General features: G+C 44.3%; 2 long non-coding RNA genes across 4 annotated transcripts in view; one reads left to right on the top strand and one right to left on the bottom strand.

The window, feature by feature from the left end:
* Window positions 1-13,653, bottom strand: part of LOC135055885 (uncharacterized) — a 340,186-nt gene that overhangs the window by 10,803 nt on the left and 315,730 nt on the right. For 2 of the 3 annotated variants that reach the window (XR_010243839.1, XR_010243838.1), the window contains exons 3-4: window positions 947-1,048; window positions 742-844 (exon numbers count right to left, since the gene is read on the bottom strand). This is a non-coding gene — a long non-coding RNA (uncharacterized LOC135055885). The remainder of the gene's footprint in view (window positions 1-741; window positions 845-946; window positions 1,049-13,653) is intronic. The other variant, XR_010243840.1, reaches the window with a different exon arrangement.
* The window catches only part of LOC135055886 (uncharacterized), a 245,138-nt gene that overhangs the window by 21,244 nt on the left and 210,241 nt on the right, over window positions 1-13,653 (top strand). The window lies entirely within an intron of this gene.

Below are 13,653 nucleotides of genomic sequence, written 5' to 3'. Positions count from 1 at the left end.
AAGCTTGGCTGACATGCCGCAGGACCTTACTGAACTGGCCCTGCGACATGCCAACCAGATCACCAACTACATGCTGGTACGAACCAGTGGCCAAAAAATGTAACACAGCAAGTAATTGTGTCAATGCTGGTATTGCTGTAGGATACCTAATGGATTGTTCTAGATCACTCTCTATTATGGAGAGAGTGTCTAGGATTAGATGAGGTGGCAGTCTGTATCTGCGCAACACAACATCATCAGGCATCCCAAAAAGGAGGACACGGCTACGGAAAATTGGTGGCCTTGCACGCCTCCGTTGCCTTGGAGGATGAGGAGCCGGTTGGGGTTGGAGGGCTTGCGCCGGTTGGGGTGGGAGTGCTTCCTGGGGTTGGGGTGGGAGGGCTTCCGCTGCCACATGTATGGACATCACCAACTTCAAATGAAGGTAAGAATCATTAAAACACACAATCAATTAACAACACACATTGACAAAAAAAACAAATAAAAAAGTGTATGGGTGTTCACTTACTGCAGGAGCGTACTCCATATCTTCATGATGAAAATACGGAACAATAAACCCAAAAAAAACCCATTAAGCCACAGTTAGCTACATACCTACAACATAGGTTACCATCACAAATAACAATTTAATTTTTAAAATAAACATACCCATATAATTACTGCAACAAGATATGAATTAACTACTAAGTATGTTTTTTTTTAACAAAAATTTTTTTAAAAATAAGTTAATAGGCCACTTACCTGCTCAGAAAACCAACAAAAAACTTTGCATCAAAACACAAACCAAAAAAGATCTACTTCGGCAAAAAAAAAAAATACTCTCAAAAACAAACAATATATCCACCTACAAGAGAGAGAAAAGGCCAATAAGAAAAAAAACACACACAAACACACACACACACTCTCAGCACTCCCACACCATGCCACCCAGGGACAGGCAACTTACCTGCTCAGAAAATAAATGGAAACTTTGTTTGAAATTGGAAAAATAAACTGGCCTACTTCGGCAATATAAATAGATAATGTCCAAAACAAACAATATAGCCACCTACAAGAGAGAGAAAAGGCCAATAAGAAAAAAAACACGGGGTGTGGCTTGTGGCCTGAACTGGAAGGAAGTGTCCCAGGGGAGCTCCTGCTGAAAAAAACCCTCTTAAACCCCTTTATATCTACCTAACCCCATCTACCTGTTCCCCAAAACATCCTACAGCGGCCCTTGCTGCTCTGTGTGTACTGGGGGTGCGCTGCGGAGCCGGGGCATAGGCTCGTCCTATGCTTGCAGGTTGCGGCCTTCCCCCCACGTTGAAGCCGGGACCTAAATTTGGGAGCCCTCCGTCCGCGCTCCGACGACCGCCGGGCGCTGCACACCGCTCAACGGCCTACCCCACTGCCGGCCTCTTACCTGGGAGCCTTTGCTGAATAGACGCGGCGGTGAGGAGAGCCCCTGGAGCCATGAGTAACTAGCTGTGCCGTGCCGAGCTGAGGGGATCCGGTGGCAGCGGCCATATTGGTTGTGGCGGCGGGTGCGGTGCGGACACAGCGCTCGTACGAGCGGCCCGTTGGTGACCTGGGCTTACCGGTGGGGCCTTGCTGAAGACAGCGGGGGCACGGGCTGGCCCCTGAACCTGCAGATCGCTGGCAGTGGCGGACGGAGCAGAGACTCACTGGGGCTGACGGCGGCCATCTTGGAGGTGGCGGAGCAGGCTCCTCTGAAGTGTGCTGCTCCTGATGTGCTCGCTGGGCAGCAGGCTTCATATTTCAGTGGGACATTGAATCAACCCTTAAGCTCTATACAGATAACTGACTGCAAGCACTGCACTGAGGCTTCCTACCCCATATCTCTCTCTTTTGTGTATACAGTGCACTTTATTAGATTTATTAGATCTGGAGGGTGTGGCCTAACTACCACAGGAGGCAGACGTGCAGCTCAAGAGCTCCTGTGCATAAAGCTGCCAAAAGGCCCCTTTTTAAGTGCACCTGGGTCCCCCACCTACACCCTTTTACCTTTCCCGCTGTGCCCCATCTGCCTGGGCTATCTGGAGAGTCGCCGCGGAATCGGGGAGTGCTTTTCAGCGCTCCTGCGGGTTGCGGCCCTCTCCCCAGACCGAAGCCGGGGCCTAGATTAGAAGCGGGTCCCGTTCTGTCGTCCCGGAGCCGCGCACTCGGATCCACCTCTCACAGTAATTGAGATCAGTGAGGGGAATAGCGGGACCTTGCCTCGGCCCAGCAGCAGCCCTTAACAGCACCCGGCGCCCGGAGCTCCGTACAGCTGAGGACAGCAGCAGCGCGAGTGCGGCTGCCATCTCACCGCGGCCTGATCAAGGGAGAAGGACGGGAGGCCCAGATCCCCGCCAGCGGTTCACCGCACTTTACCCGGCGCCCCCTCCTTAGCGGCTGGGACTGCCGCTTGTCAGGATCTCCGGTTACCAATCACAGGTGAGCTGAGATAAGGGCTGGCTGCTTATATCAGGCCCGGAGGAACTTTCATGTGCTGGCATCCATATTGCAGCACTCGGCCACAAAGTGACACACCTCTATCATACAACGCACCAGCGGCACCTGTCTCTCTCCCTCCCCCTATTTACTGCAGTGGGGGCGCAGGAGGTAAAGAATACCCTCCCCTCGGCAGTGGGGTAACTTGGGAGAGACGTGGCTGGTCCCTGTAGTGGCCTGCTGACTGGCTCATTATATTATAACTGCTGTTGACACAGACCCCGGGGCACTGAAGGGCCTCACTCCTCCACACAGTACAGCTCAACTGACGACGGCCCGAGCTCTCCAAAGCGCCTCATGGCGCCCATGATATCGGCCCGACCCTAGCCTATCCTGCGGTCAGCTAGCGCATGAGGGTCAGCTAATGTTTTAGCCCAGGTCTTGCATAACTCTTTTTTACCAACATTGGAACTCCCCTCCGCGAATTGGATACCTTGAATGTACAGTGCAAAATGGGTGGTATCAATTTACACAGAGCGCCACATGAGAGCCAACGTCTCTAAGGCTTGGTCAGAAGATAGTGCAATACAGTAACATATAATACTTAAGTGCACATCCCTTTTTTTTCTGGAAATTGATCTTCGCAGTATTTTCCTCTTCTCCCGTGTATTCAAATTATATAGGGAGAAAACAGAATAGTGCAAAAATGTGTAGTACAGTACTTTTAATTTCAACAAAACATACACACATAAAATTTGATTGGTTTGTGCAAATTAGCAAAATACTTCAGAACAACATTATCCACTGCATTCAGAGGAAAAATGGATAAAATGTACAATTACCAGAAAAAATTGAGAACCGGTGGAAAACAGTTCTCAATATACGTTCTTAATGAATCACCAGTCCGTTCCTCCCGGGTGGATCGTCAGGGATACGTTCCTGGTAATGGTAAGTCCTCCGTCTTTCTCCAGCCAGACTGCAGGGTATGTTGTCCTTAATGGGAGCCAACGCGTTTCTACCCTGTACCTAGGGTCTTTTTCAAGGCAATGAACCAAATCCTAAAATTTCTTCCTTTTAAATACCGTTTAACCAATCATAAAGTCTTATCCATCCACATTATTAGTCCGTCCAATGAGGAGTATCCTTCTTTGGTTGCTAAGCAACCTCCTGTTTGTGACGTGGCCATCTCCGGACTGCCGTGACGTCACTTCCGCTGTCCCGCGGGTACACGTCATCGGCGCCGTTACCATGGTGATCCTGGGGGTTCTCTAAACATCTCCGGCTCTCCGCGACGTCACTTCCGCAATCAAGCGGAAATGTGTCTTCTGAACCGTTTCCATAGCGATCGTTGTTGTTACATGGATCTCTCCACCGTTCCTTTGTTGCTATGGTTTCCCCTTTGTTGTAAACCAATCGTCTAGGAGACCAGGGCGCCGTCATGAGTGTGCACTTCTGGCGTTTCCCGTCTCCTTCAGATCTTTTCTCTACACATGGAATTCTCAATCATGGGGGCCACGTCTTGAATTTTATTCTTTTTTTACCTTAAAAATGACACAGAATATCATATAAATATCACATTATAATGTAAGGTTTAAATCTATTTGCACTTTAAAATTACCTAATAAATCTAAATCATGTGAGGGACACTTAAATCATATTAAAATATACAGAAGTTCTTTATACTGAAGGGGATTTCTTTAAGTGCAACTTGATATCTCATTTAGAATCATAAAATTTAGAATGGCGTTTCCAATAAAATTATAAAAACCATTTTAATTCAAAATCATTGTTGAGTCCATGCGGATGCAACGTATCAAAATCATAGATATATTGCATTTCACATCTAGCAAGAAGAGAGGCTAGATCTTTTTGTCTGGAATTTCCCCTCACTAGCCGCAGTCCTGCAAATCGTACGATTTCCTTCACTGAGCTATTGTGGTATTTCTTAAAATGATTGGACAAAGCGTGTGTTTCCAGCCCTTTGCGGATATTGCGGCAGTGCTCTCCAATCCTAATTTTTAACGTTCGGGATGTACGCCCGATATAAAAGAGATGACATTTACATTCAATAAAATATACCATATTGGTCATATTGCATGTGATAAAATCAGTGAGTTTAAAACTTTTACCATTTATGGTTATGTTTTCTAATTTTTTGGTGCCATCGCTTTTTATCTCTCTGCACCCTATACATGAGCCGCATCGATGAAAACCAGTAGTTGCAATCCTTCCTTCACGTTTTTTTGGTTTGAGAAAACTGTTAACTAGCTTTTGTTTGATATTGGGTGCTTTTTTATAGATAAAAATTGGACGATCTGGAATTTCTTTGCCAATTATTGGGTCTTTTTTCAGAAGACTCCAGTTTTTTTTAATTGATCTTTCTAATATGCGATATTGAGAATTAAAACTTGTAATGAATGCCCACTCGTATTTGTTCTGTTTCGATCTTTGATCTGTTTGTTGATCCAAAAGATTTTTTCTCTCTATTTCGTTTGTTTTTTGAAAGGCTAACTCCACCTTTTCCTTTTTATATCCATTGTTGCTAAATCTATTTTTTAATTCTACCGCCTGTTGTTTGTAAACTGATTCTTCCGTGCAGTTTCGCTTCAATCTTTTTAGTTGGCCATAAGGGATGGAATCCAACCAATTCATATGGTGGCAACTGTCATATTGTATATATGACCTGGAATCGGTTTCTTTAGTGAAGGTTTTGGTTTGTATTGTGTTATCCTTTATAAAGACCGTAATATCCAAAAAGTCCACACTTGTATCGTTTATATTAAACGTGAAGTTGATATTTAAACAATTAGTGTTCAGATATATACAAAAATCATCTAAAAGAGATTTGTCTCCCCTCCATATAAAAAATACATCGTCTATGTATCTACGCCATGACACCAGGTTCGCTCCAAATGGGTTGTTCTCCCAGATCGTATCTTGTTCCCATTGGCCCATGAAAATATTAGCATAGCTCGGAGCGAACCTGGTGCCCATGGCTGTGCCCATTTTTTGAATATAAAAATCCCCATTGAATAAAAAATAATTGTTATGAAGAATAAAATGGACACCTTCAATAATAAAACTTTGCATCCATTCTTCTAAAGTGCTGTTTCTAAGGTACGATGTTAATGCCTTTATACCTGCTTCATGTTGGCGTAGATACATAGACGATGTATTTTTTATATGGAGGGGAGACAAATCTCTTTTAGATGATTTTTGTATATATCTGAACACTAATTGTTTAAATATCAACTTCACGTTTAATATAAACGATACAAGTGTGGACTTTTTGGATATTACGGTCTTTATAAAGGATAACACAATACAAACCAAAACCTTCACTAAAGAAACCGATTCCAGGTCATATATACAATATGACAGTTGCCACCATATGAATTGGTTGGATTCCATCCCTTATGGCCAACTAAAAAGATTGAAGCGAAACTGCACGGAAGAATCAGTTTACAAACAACAGGCGGTAGAATTAAAAAATAGATTTAGCAACAATGGATATAAAAAGGAAAAGGTGGAGTTAGCCTTTCAAAAAACAAACGAAATAGAGAGAAAAAATCTTTTGGATCAACAAACAGATCAAAGATCGAAACAGAACAAATACGAGTGGGCATTCATTACAAGTTTTAATTCTCAATATCGCATATTAGAAAGATCAATTAAAAAAAACTGGAGTCTTCTGAAAAAAGACCCAATAATTGGCAAAGAAATTCCAGATCGTCCAATTTTTATCTATAAAAAAGCACCCAATATCAAACAAAAGCTAGTTAACAGTTTTCTCAAACCAAAAAAACGTGAAGGAAGGATTGCAACTACTGGTTTTCATCGATGCGGCTCATGTATAGGGTGCAGAGAGATAAAAAGCGATGGCACCAAAAAATTAGAAAACATAACCATAAATGGTAAAAGTTTTAAACTCACTGATTTTATCACATGCAATATGACCAATATGGTATATTTTATTGAATGTAAATGTCATCTCTTTTATATCGGGCGTACATCCCGAACGTTAAAAATTAGGATTGGAGAGCACTGCCGCAATATCCGCAAAGGGCTGGAAACACACGCTTTGTCCAATCATTTTAAGAAATACCACAATAGCTCAGTGAAGGAAATCGTACGATTTGCAGGACTGCGGCTAGTGAGGGGAAATTCCAGACAAAAAGATCTAGCCTCTCTTCTTGCTAGATGTGAAATGCAATATATCTATGATTTTGATACGTTGCATCCGCATGGACTCAACAATGATTTTGAATTAAAATGGTTTTTATAATTTTATTGGAAACGCCATTCTAAATTTTATGATTCTAAATGAGATATCAAGTTGCACTTAAAGAAATCCCCTTCAGTATAAAGAACTTCTGTATATTTTAATATGATTTAAGTGTCCCTCACATGATTTAGATTTATTAGGTAATTTTAAAGTGCAAATAGATTTAAACCTTACATTATAATGTGATATTTATATGATATTCTGTGTCATTTTTAAGGTAAAAAAAGAATAAAATTCAAGACGTGGCCCCCATGATTGAGAATTCCATGTGTAGAGAAAAGATCTGAAGGAGACGGGAAACGCCAGAAGTGCACACTCATGACGGCGCCCTGGTCTCCTAGACGATTGGTTTACAACAAAGGGGAAACCATAGCAACAAAGTAACGGTGGAGAGATCCATGTAACAACAACGATCGCTATGGAAACGGTTCAGAAGACACATTTCCGCTTGATTGCGGAAGTGACGTCGCGGAGAGCCGGAGATGTTTAGAGAACCCCCAGGATCACCATGGTAACGGCGCCGATGACGTGTACCCGCGGGACAGCGGAAGTGACATCACGGCAGTCCGGAGATGGCCACGTCACAAACAGGAGGTTGCTTAGCAACCAAAGAAGGATACTCCTCATTGGACGGACTAATAATGTGGATGGATAAGACTTTATGATTGGTTAAACGGTATTTAAAAGGAAGAAATTTTAGGATTTGGTTCATTGCCTTGAAAAAGACCCTAGGTACAGGGTAGAAACGCGTTGGCTCCCATTAAGGACAACATACCCTGCAGTCTGGCTGGAGAAAGACGGAGGACTTACCATTACCAGGAACGTATCCCTGACGATCCACCCGGGAGGAACGGACTGGTGATTCATTAAGAACGTATATTGAGAACTGTTTTCCACCGGTTCTCAATTTTTTCTGGTAATTGTACATTTTATCCATTTTTCCTCTGAATGCAGTGGATAATGTTGTTCTGAAGTATTTTGCTAATTTGCACAAACCAATCAAATTTTATGTGTGTATGTTTTGTTGAAATTAAAAGTACTGTACTACACATTTTTGCACTATTCTGTTTTCTCCCTATATAATTTGAATACACGGGAGAAGAGGAAAATACTGCGAAGATCAATTTCCAGAAAAAAAAGGGATGTGCACTTAAGTATTATATGTTACTGTATTGCACTATCTTCTGACCAAGCCTTAGAGACGTTGGCTCTCATGTGGCGCTCTGTGTAAATTGATACCACCCATTTTGCACTGTACGTTTGACTTAGTGTACTGGAGAGACACTTATTTGGATATCATTTGCTTGAGCTGCCCATTTCTGCGCAATTTGTCACATTGTCACTCAAACTCTTTTTCTGGATACCTTGAATACCTACTCTCCCGCCCCATTATGTCGCAAAAAAATCGTAAATCAAATGCTGCTAATAAACCCAGCATCCTGCGAGCATGGGAGAAAGCGGGAGCCACTTCTCGTAACTCATCAACTGCGGAACGCATGTCCGACTCGGAGGATGCTTCATCACCAAGAGCTTCCCTCACCACCCAAGATGTCGTCGCTATTGTGACTAAAACTATTCAAACCGAAATGAGATCGGCGCTGGCAGAATTCAGAAAAGATCTGACCGATTTGGGCACCCGTACGGATGCGTTGGAACGCAAGGTGGACGAAGTGTGCCAGTACCAGGCCGTGCTTGAACAGGAGATGCTTGACCTCCGCACTGATGTCGACGTGCATGAGGACCACCTAGAGGATTTGGACAACCGGAACAGGAGAAATAATATCAGAATCCGTAACATCCCTGAGAGCGTTGCATTGGACGCCCTCCCGGGTTTTTTGGAAGGCCTGTTCCTGAATCTACTCCCTGATACTCCGAAGGACCTGTTCCTTCTGGATAGAGCGCACAGAGCGCTCCGCCCTCGACCTCCACCCTCCCAACCGCCCCGTGACGTCATCCTCCGATTCCACTATTATAAATCTAAGGAAAAAGTGATGTCGGCAGCGCGGGAACTCCAATCTGTGGATTATTTAGGCACCCAACTTCAAATTTATCAAGATCTGGCTCCTTCTACACTCAAGAAACGCCGAGACCTTGCGGAGATTACTAGAGCCCTTCGTTCTAACTCTATTAAATACAAATGGGGATTCCCTTTCCAACTCCACGTGACCAAGGATGGGTCCCATCACTCCATTAGAACCCCTGCTCAGGGCTACGACCTCCTCAAGACTCTTGGCATTTTTGATTCTTTACCTAGCGACCTCAGAAATCAACTCGCTTCCACATCTTCACCTAGACCTGTGGCACCGACTCCAGATTGGTCTACGAAATAACGTGACACTTTGAGGATTGCAGACACGTAACTATATTTCGCTGATTGCGGGACACTTGCCCCTCCCCCCCCCCCCTTTTTTTTTTTTTACCTTATTAATATTACTCATATTACTCTACGGACTGTTGGATTTATCGGTCATACGGGTGTTGGTCGTGCCTAGACTCGGGGGAAATAAAAATGTGCTTACGGTGCCTTGAAGTGGGAAGGCTAGGATTGATTTCAGTAACTTGGGCCTGGCACTGACTACATACCCGTACCTATTATCACCCCTAAGTTGCTTCCCGTTATTATCTACTACAGTTACTCACTAAATGTTATCATGTGACCCTATTTGCTTCCTATTTTCTCCTTCCTTCCCTCCCCCCCCCCCCGCTCCGCAATTAGATATTGCCGCTGTGCTCATTTAGTTATGTGTTTGCTTAGATAAGCTGTGAAGTCAATTTGCTCTCTTTTAGCCCATGACCTGTTTATCTTTACTCCCTCGCGCTTGACCGCGGGATGTCTTAGTTTGTGTTGTTCACGTCCTGGTTCTCTAATTATTTTTTTCTTATACTGTCATTACCCCCCACATTGAAGGGGCTGCCTTTGTGGCACTACCCCTTCCTCTTGCAGGCCCAACCCGCTCATAAGACATGGGCCTGCACTTAGAGTTTCTTTCTGCTCTTCTTCTCATTCTTTCTTCACTGTCCCTTTCTCTGCTCTGCAGTTGGCCGCATCAGTGGTTGCTCGCTATGTTCCGCATGGGTGATTACTACCCACCATGACTCTGAAATTACTCTCTATGAATGTCAATGGCCTCAATTCTCCGACAAAGCGCTCCATGGCGTTTCACTTTTTTGCCAGACACAAGCCAGATATAGTATTTCTCCAAGAGACACACTTCAAGTCCCCCCATCCTTCCTTAAACAGCAAAAAATACCCTCACACTTTTCACTCTACTATGTCAGCCAAACGCAGGGGAACTGCTATACTGCTCCACAAAGACCTTCCTATAGTCATACAAGACTCTTATCATGACGATAAGGGTAGATTTGTAATTCTCTCAGGCACCCTCAATCAGCAATCTATTACTCTAGCGTCCATATATGCCCCAGGCATGCAGCATGGTTCCTTTTATGGGTCCTTCTCTGACCAGCTCGCTAAATTCCCGAACTCCAAAATTATAATTGCAGGGGATTGTAATGTAACTCTTGACCCTCGATTTGATAGGTCCCGCCCGGTAATAGGGACATCATCACACATGAGATTGTCTAAGCCCCTGCGAAATTGTATCTCCTCTCACAACTTGTACGATAGCTGGAGGACCTTATATCCCTCTGCCAGAGGCTTCACACACTACTCACCCCCACACGATCTCTACACCCGCATAGATTACATCTTTGTGGACCGTGATTCCACTCAGAATCTCCACGGGGCACAAGTAATCCCCACTACTTGGTCAGATCACTACGCCCTTCTTTTGGACGTTACTGTCCCCCATACTTTATCGTCCCCTCGGACATGGTGTTTACAAGAGTCCCTTTTCCTTAAACCCTCTAACATTATTGACATCACCGCCATGATTCAGACTTACTGTGCTGAAAATAGCTCTCCGGATATATCTCCTGCAGTGTTATGGGAGGCTCATAAGGCTACGCTTCGTGGCCAACTTATCAATCTTGCCTCAACACATAAGAAGATAGAGATTAAACGTATTCATGACTTGGAAACGGAACTAACTTCTCTAACCCTTCTTCACCAGCGCTTTCCGAAAAAGCGTCTTTACACCAAAATTCTCTCACTTAAGGGACAGCTATCACAAATTCTCACGAAGAAAACGGTTAAATCTCTTCTATGGATCCGCCAGAAATTCTATGAAAAATCTGATAGAGCTGACACTCTACTGGCTCGCCGCCTCCGAGCTAAAAGGACGCAAAACCGCATACTTGCTCTGAAATGCTCTGACGGAACCGTGACCTGTGACCCCAAAATTATGGCCTCGCAATTTCATGATTATTATGAATCACTCTATAACTTACCCCCACCTACTCCCAATGATTCATCTCACATTTCCAACATCCAACATTACCTCACCACATGTCGCTTACCAAAACTTACGGCTTCAGACTTGGAAACGCTTAACGCCCCTATCTCCAACGAGGAAATTCTGGTCACAATATCTCAATTGCGCCGTTCCTCGGCCCCAGGTCCCGATGGCTATACGGCCATCTATTACAAAAAATTTGCGCACTCACTTCTCCCCATGCTTCACTCGTTATTCAACTCTTTATTAGAACTGGGCTCCCTGGACGCAGCAACCACCAGGGCTAACATTATCGTTATACCCAAACCTGACCGTGACCCGCTTGAAATGACAAATTATAGGCCCATCTCATTGTTAAATACAGACCTTAAACTATTCGCCAAAATTCTGGCGAACAGATTAGCCCCATTTCTACCGACCCTGATACATCCAGACCAAGTCGGCTTTATACCTAATCGACAGGCGGCGGACAATACTCGCCGGCTTATCAACCTTATACATCTCTCTCAACGAGAGTCCCTTCCGACCCTGGTGGTGGCTTTGGATGCAGAAAAAGCCTTTGATAGGGTGGCATGGCCCTTTATCCGTCAAACTTTGAAGAACATGGGCTTGCATGGAGCCTTTTATAATGCCGTTATTGCACTTTACTACAATCCCTCAGCCTCCATCCTCGTCAACGGCCTAGCTTCCCCATCACTCTCAATTAGAAATGGCACCCGGCAGGGCTGCCCACTTTCTCCATTGCTATTTGCTCTGGTGATGGAACCGTTGGCGGCCAAAATCAGATTGAATACCAACATCTCGGGCATCAAGGTGGGAAATCATGACTTCAAGATAGCGCTATATGCGGATGACGTCATTCTTACCTTGACTGACCCACATGTATCTCTACAACACCTGTTTGAGGAGATTCAATCTTATAGCTCGCTATCTAATTACAAACTTAACGCGAGCAAAACAGAAATCTTAGATATACATGTGACTCCTCGGGACCTACGCCTCCTTCAGTCCTCCTACCCATTTAAGTGGCAACACACCAAAATTAAGTATCTAGGAATCTATTTAACAAAGTCTCACACATCATTATACACGGCAAACTTTCCGCGTCTATTCGCTTCCATACGTACTGACCTGGGGGGCTGGAATAAATTCTTTATCTCTTGGCTTGGGCGTATAGCTGCTATTAAAATGAATATACTCCCACGCTTGCTATATCTTTGGCAGACCCTCCCTATCCATATCCCGACCAAAATATTGAAGAATCTGCAAAGAGATCTTTCGATTTTCATTTGGGCTGGAAAGAAGCCCAGAGTTAAGATACGAATAATCCAGCAGCATAGAGACTCAGGGGGCCTAGGTATGCCGGACCTGATCAATTACTATCGTGCCACACATCTGGCCTCTTGTGCATTATGGCACTCACCCCCTGAACAGAGATTATGGACTCTCTTGGAAGCTCAAGTGATAAATGTATACTCTCCTTCAACCCTGCTATGGTGCGAGCCCCGCTGCCGCCCGGCTTCGTCTCTCCTATTGCCGACAATGCGATTTGCTCTATCGGTCTGGGATCAATGCACCCGCTATTATCGCCTTCGTTCCTATAACCCGTTGCTGACCCCCCTATGGAACAATTCCAAGTTCCCCCCCGGCACCAACCACCTTGCTTTTAAACACTGGACTTCTCACAATATCCTTTTCTTGTTCGATCTGGCCCCCCTTTCTTCATTCCCCATGTTTGCGGACCTGCAATCGCGATTTGCTCTTCCCCAATCATCCTTCTATCAATTCCTACAAATTCGTCACCTTTACTCTACTTTAAGACACAATGCTCACCCTTCACCTAAAACGGCATTTGAATCTTTATGTTGTGGGCAACGTTCCACAAAAGGTTTGCTGTCTGCTATTTATCAAATTTTGCTATCATACAATTCCCCTGCCAAAGAGTCTCATGAAATAGCATGGGAAAGGGATATGGGAGAGGCATTGACGATAGAGGAGTGGGTTGATATCAGACAGGAAATCGCTAAGAGCTCCTTATCGGTTCGTATCAAAGAAAATTCTTATAAAATTTACTATCGATGGTACCTTGTGCCATCTAGACTCCAGGCTATATATCCGTCCTGCTCTGACAGATGTTGGAGACATTGTGGACAGAGGGGAACCATGCTGCATGTTTGGTGGTCCTGTGGGATCGCCCGACGCTACTGGCGACAAATTCATAAATTAATACTAGAAATTACTGAGGTGGTTGTTCCAGCCTCCCCTTCTTACTCTCTACTTTCACGCCCAATCCCAGACACACCTAGCCATCTACTAAAACTAATCAAACACATCCTAAATACGGCCAAATGCCAAATTGCAGCGAATTGGAAGTCCACCTCACCACCTACTCTTCCCGCCACTGTTAATGCTATATGGACTACATATAAACTAGAACGCATTACAGCTGCCCTACATGACACTTCCGTCACTTTCATACGCACCTGGACGCCTTGGACAACGCACTTTAAAGCTGAATTGCCATTGACAACCATTTGATTCGCTCTAGATACGGATGATAGGAACCGACCTAGTGACCAG

This window comes from Pseudophryne corroboree, chromosome 3 (assembly GCF_028390025.1).
Source record: "Pseudophryne corroboree isolate aPseCor3 chromosome 3, aPseCor3.hap2, whole genome shotgun sequence".
Taxonomy (NCBI): Eukaryota; Metazoa; Chordata; class Amphibia; order Anura; family Myobatrachidae; genus Pseudophryne; species Pseudophryne corroboree.
This window is presented reverse-complemented; position numbering and strand designations above follow the sequence as displayed.